This window comes from Drosophila takahashii, chromosome 3L, assembly GCF_030179915.1.
Source record: "Drosophila takahashii strain IR98-3 E-12201 chromosome 3L, DtakHiC1v2, whole genome shotgun sequence".
Lineage (NCBI taxonomy): Eukaryota > Metazoa > Arthropoda > Insecta > Diptera > Drosophilidae > Drosophila > Drosophila takahashii.
Genome location: NC_091680.1, coordinates 13,151,544 through 13,157,704, shown reverse-complemented (window position 1 = coordinate 13,157,704; position 6,161 = coordinate 13,151,544).

Here is a 6,161-nt window from a genome sequence, read left to right as displayed (position 1 = left end):
TATCGTTCAGATAAAATGCACATATGACGATCCCATTCGGACTGCCTCAATTGGCCGCCAATTAAAACGTGCGACCCCCAGTGAGAGTCTCGAAATATTTCGATTGATTCCGAAATTGATTGCCAAAAATACGAGCCAAGGGCTCCAGAAAGAAGTGTGGATCAGTCATTTGCTGAAATTAAAATCAATTTGATTTCTGCGTCGCATTTATTTATGGGTAACTCGAAACGTGCGCCAACTGCACGTCTGATACTTCGTCTACGGTTGCTGTAGCCTGACAGAAACCAGTTCAAAGCGGTTAAATTCCTGGCGAATTATGGTCGTGGAAAATTTTACGATGATTCTGGAATTGTTCTCTGCCTGGCCAATTCAGTCAAACTTGACCGAGTTCCGGGCTAAATTGCATCTGGCGAGGGATTGGATTTAGATTGGGATCAAGGTGGCAACTGGCCTTGCAACTTGAATCAAAGTATAATTGAAAATAAATTTATTCATGTGGCAATGGATATATTTCGATTAGAAAGACAGATGACGGAGGATCTTAAGGGGTTGATTGAGGTATTTAAATTTCGACTGTTAGGAATTTTGGCAGAAAAATATGTTGCCTACTTTTAGGACCTTTGGAAAGTAGCGCCCCCTTTCGGACTAAGCGCACAAAGTGTCTCCTTCTCGACAGCGACAGCAGGTGGCGCATTTGTGTTTCTCCTGCCGCTGACATTGCTCATACGCCCCCTTAAACCAACTGAAATTAGCTCAACACTCGGTCTATTTTGTTTCGCGAGAAAACCGCTCCTTAATTTATGTAACCTCTGCTGCCGATCACCACAGATTTAGCTACTTAACTTATAGATAAACATAAAAATATACCAAGTGCAGCTTTCTCAGAAAAAATCAGAATCAAGTCGTACTTGAGCGCTAATTTAAGGCAATCTGAATCTGCGGCTTTTGACGGGCGTGTTATTTAAGCAATTTGCATATGCAAAAGCCAAAGCGCACCCTGAAATTGGATTGCCAAACGGGTTTTTTTCAGCCAAGACAAAGAGATACTGGCCGCAATTGTTTGCAATAAACTCACTAAAAATGCTCATCTGAAAGCGGAACGCAGAGAAAAGATTGGGTATTACCTAAGTCGCACACTCCTGCAATTGATATGCAAAGCGCATATATATTTAATAAACGCAAAACACACAGTTCATCACTCACGACGCGTAAATCCTTGGGCCATTCACAATAAACACTTGCCGCTAAAAACCCCCAAACAAGTCAGCTTGAAGCTCAGGTTGTTGACTTTGAAAGCGGCGGCGATCCATTAATTTCAGCAACAGCTGATGAAGATGCATCGCTGGCATAATTCTCACAGCACTTTAGATTCAATTTTTATTATTTTAAGCTCACCTCTTAGGGATATTTAATTCCTTGATCTAAGGAAAGAGTTTAAACGGCACAACCAACGCACTTAGTTCCAGAACTCAAACTAATCGTCTTGACTAACTTGGGCGGCCAAGAAAGCACTTGGCCCACCGAAACGGATAAGACTCTCCTATCTGGATAGGTGTATCCGCAAAAAAGATAGAAAAACCCCAGGGCCAGGGTACAAAGTATATATCCACCTGTCCGCTCAATGACGCTATTATTCATTAATTCTAGTCTGCAGATAGAAAGATCTAAGGACCCGCTTCCGACTAAAAGTGCTAGCATGTTAATTTAATTAAAAATCCATGTATTCTCCGCCTGATTAGGCCATGCAAAAATAGCCAGTGGACTGATAAACCCGATTAGCCCGCAACTCGGACAATTTTAGATATTTCTATAAATACAGGGTGGGGTTGAATCACCCCCTCAGTGAATCATAAACCCCACCCATATATCACGAAACCTTGAAGGCCATTCTAAAGCGGATCAAGCTGGGAATAAGCATACGATCTATAGCAATCTGCCACCCATTCAGCTATCTCCACGCGCTTAACTAACGAGCACTTATGTCTAATTACACTTGCTGCCAATGTCGATTCTATCATTCTGCGCTGATCCGCTCCATGGAACAGTCACTCTTAGGTAACTGCCACTTAATGACTGGCCCATCCTAAACTGCTAGGGGCTTACCAAAAGCCGAAAGCAAACAGGGGAGCTGCCGATAAGGCTGCCCTAATATCACTCGCCTCGTTTACACCCACCTAATTGCAGTCTCAAGTGATATACAGTGGCAGTGCTGCACATAAAAGCCAATTACTTTGTTGTTTCCCACCGACCCATTGAATTGTGTGAACTTTGACGTGTTATTTTGATATTCAATGATTTATTTCTGATTTATCTGAGATTTATCTGTGATTTACGGGAGCATTTCGAAGGCCTCGACCGAATTCCGCCGTAATCGATTACTAATCGGATAATAATATCTTTGATACTACATATAATATATGTACTTCTACGATTAATTTTAACTGTTTTGACAACCGACATAAACGTCTTGAGTATTTTTTAAGAGTCATTCATGGTTGAGTACTGATAGCAGAAGTAAACACTACTATATTAAGAATATAATTGCGAATAGTTAAAATAACACAGCCTATCTATTACTATATATACATATATGGCAAGAACTGAATTGGATATGTAGAACTTTATGGATATGTAGAACATTTTTTGAGAATTTTTAGAATTTGTAGAATTTTTACAGATATTATTTTAAAAATGTTTCTTACAATTTTCAAAAACTATAAATACATTTTGGGATGTCTTATAACAAATTATGGATAAATCTCTGAAATTCTAGGATTTTGATGACTAAATAAATTGTTATATAATCAGCTAATTAAACCATAACATATCCTCTATAATTTTAATTTCTGATTTATTCACATTTTACACTTAATTTTGCACAAATTGTTTTAGATGGCCCTAACCGAATTCCACGTTAATCTGGATCGATTGCGGCAATCGGGGTAATCAGTCGGGAAACACTCTCGGATATATTACGCTTACGAGGCACTTACAGTATCACAGGCTGTGCCCGATCCACTAATCACGGCTAACGTCATTATTCCAATAAAAATCGAACCGAGAACAATTAAATCGTGTATACGCCGCGTTCGGCGACGGAGTTGTTTGTAGAGCGATTGGCGGAGACAGAATAAAAGCGCGAATCTGACCAGACGTTCAATTTAAAACAAAAGTTAGCCGTCGACAGTGAAGTGAGCCTCTATCTCGATCCCAAAGCTCTCGGAACTCGCTCGAGTACCGCCTCAGCCCCTCGATCTCCACCGATCTCCCACCCCGTGAAGCAATCGCACTTGGCAATGGCACTGGATAAGCATGAACATTAACATTAACATTGAGTCAGACATTCGCCTGAATCCGGGGTGAATCGGGGTTCACGGGTTGGTGGGTGGAGTTACTATTATAGTTTCGACTCTTTTATTGCAATTCCACAGTCGCGGCCCAGACAGCAGAACGTGAGAAATGACCAAAAACCGGAGACAGACGACATATGTCGGCCGATAAAGATGTCAGCGATCTTGTAGGCCAGTGCACACGCAGTACTTGAAGCTCTTATCGCCAAGATAAACCCTACATAAGGGGGAGTTCTCTTTTGGTTCCATTTGCGCTTCTAGCGGAGATTACCAAAATTAAAAAGCTTACCTACTTAACCCTCTAGTGATTATTTTTAGACAAGCGACAAAAACCGGAACCTTAAATAGCATCATCTAGTTTTTTAGTTTTCAAGATAAGATTTAAAAGAAAATTAAAAACAATTAACTATAAGAAAAGATCTTGAGATATAATAAGTTTATTTAGGATAGTTTTTCTCATATAATATGTTGTTTATAAAACTAAACAATAAATGATAAATCTTACTGTTTTCTATATGAAAAACTATACCAATCACTGGTTATTTATTTCTTTAGGAAGCAAAGAAAAAAACTTTATTTTCGTGAAAAAAATGGTTTAAATATGGTTGCTGAAATTTTGCTAGGGCAACGTTGGACATTTAAGGCCTAAAGCTATTCGAAACTTGAAGCCACTTACGTTTTCTGGCGTCGACATGGCTGAAATGGCAGATGAGAAGTCGAGCAGAAGCGCAGACCGCAGACCTTGCACCACGAACCTTTCACCCTGACCAAGCCGGGACCAACTGAACCGATCGCATCCACGGATTACCCGATGGTAAGCTCTCTGCACGCAGCACCAAAAACTGTGTCACCCTCAATTCGAACTTCCTTAGGCGATGCAAACGAGTGTAACCGAGCCAACCCCAATATAATAATAATAAATCAGCACTCATCAGCGGCGCAGAGGTGTCCCAAATGGGTTTCGCTCTTTGGTGCGCAATTCTTCGTGATTAAACCAACGCATAGTGCCTAAAACTGTTTAGAGCCTCAAATTGAGAATAACAAAGCAATTTTTCAATTGAGCCGCCACAAATTTACACGCTTCCATGATATATGGGTGGGCAGAACCCGCTCTGCATACACGCTGTATTTCAATCTGAAAGTAAAAGTCGGGGAAATTGGCGAGGCCAAAGGGCAGTCGACCACCTGAACCATTCGACAACGGGGGTGACCATCGGATCAACAGGGAAATGGTCTACTGAATGGGAAGGCAAATGGTGAGGAGATCGCCGGGCCAGCGGCACGTGTTCTTTGTTTAGTGACACCAAACAGGGCAGCGCAAGTTCAGGGCGAAATCAATTTTCCCTTGCCCGTATTATGTGATGCTCTGCGTTGCACTGGAAAAAATAATGTTAAAAATTAAATTCATTAAATTTATTAAATTCTGATTTAATATTGAAAATGTTGTCTATTAAATCACATATGAAACTAAATAGTATGCTATAATAAAAATAATGTAAACAAATTCTTCTTCTTTTTTTAATAATTACTTCAGAAATTATTCTACAATTTTATAGACTTGAATTACTAAAACTTAACTTAAAAATAAGTACTTATTTAAGTATTAGGTATTAAAAATATTTTCTACAGTAAGTTCTCTTATGTTATGTAACTAAAATGTATTTTAAAAAAATTCTTTAAAATAAATCCATTAAATCAAAGTTTGTGTTATACTTTTGATTCCCACTGTAAGCGTCAATACTCAACAAATTAAATATAATTTAAGCCAACCAGAGTGCTTTTGTGTATTTTTACACCTAATCAGATGAATTTCGCATGCAATTATCACAACGCAATCTCTATATTTAAGCACAAATGCGTTTGCCTTGCCCGATCAGATTGGAAATTTGTCATTTTCATAATGATATCTAAATGCAAAGGCTTAAACCTGAAAGCTTTTTTTCATTTACTCAATCAAATTGGTGTTTTCACCTCGTACCCATCCAAAACATAACGTCATGGTGTTTTTTCCTAGGTCGACCGATTAGCCTAGTCAGATCAGAAACCAATGTTTGCTTATATTAACTCATATTTTATATGTTATATTCCGATAGGTGCGAATTGCGGGCAGTTCGGGTGAAAAATTAACACAATTTGTTTGATAATCGCCATTTATTGATCGAAATCACTTAACCAACAAGCTGTTAGGCCATTAGAGTGGATTCTCCAACGTCATTCGAAAGAAGAAATGCGCAAATAAAGTTGGCAAATTGGGAACCAGATTATCTCGGGCTTAGCCAGCGTCATAGCCAAAGTCAAGATTGGCTAGACGAAAGGCGACGTCAGAGGCCGGCAGCCAGATGGCAACCGGTTCTGCTGATACTGATACCCAATATCTGAGTATCGGGTAACCGATCTGCGCACCACCACTGAGGGATAACTGGGTAATTCCCAGGCACATGCGGCGTATGCGCAATGCAGGCGAACTAATAAAACGCAGGAAGGCACGCGGCCACCGATCGAAATTTCATTTGGCCAAGTTAACAGGCTGTCGCAGAACGATCCACTCCCTCTCCCACTCTCCCCTTCAAAACCAGTTAACTGGCGCTGAGAAAGTGCATTAAGCCATCGATCGAAGAAAAAAACATGTTAATTGCCAGCCGATCGAAGTGTCTTGCACTGCCTGCAATGGACACAGTAGTTGTTACTGGTTACTGGTTCTTTTGCCGCATTGCCGTCTTGCCATAAGCCAGACAATGCCCAGGCCAAATATTTGGCAACGTCTCTTGGCCAAGACAGAAAAAGTGGCCCACAGATCATGGAGATGCGAGT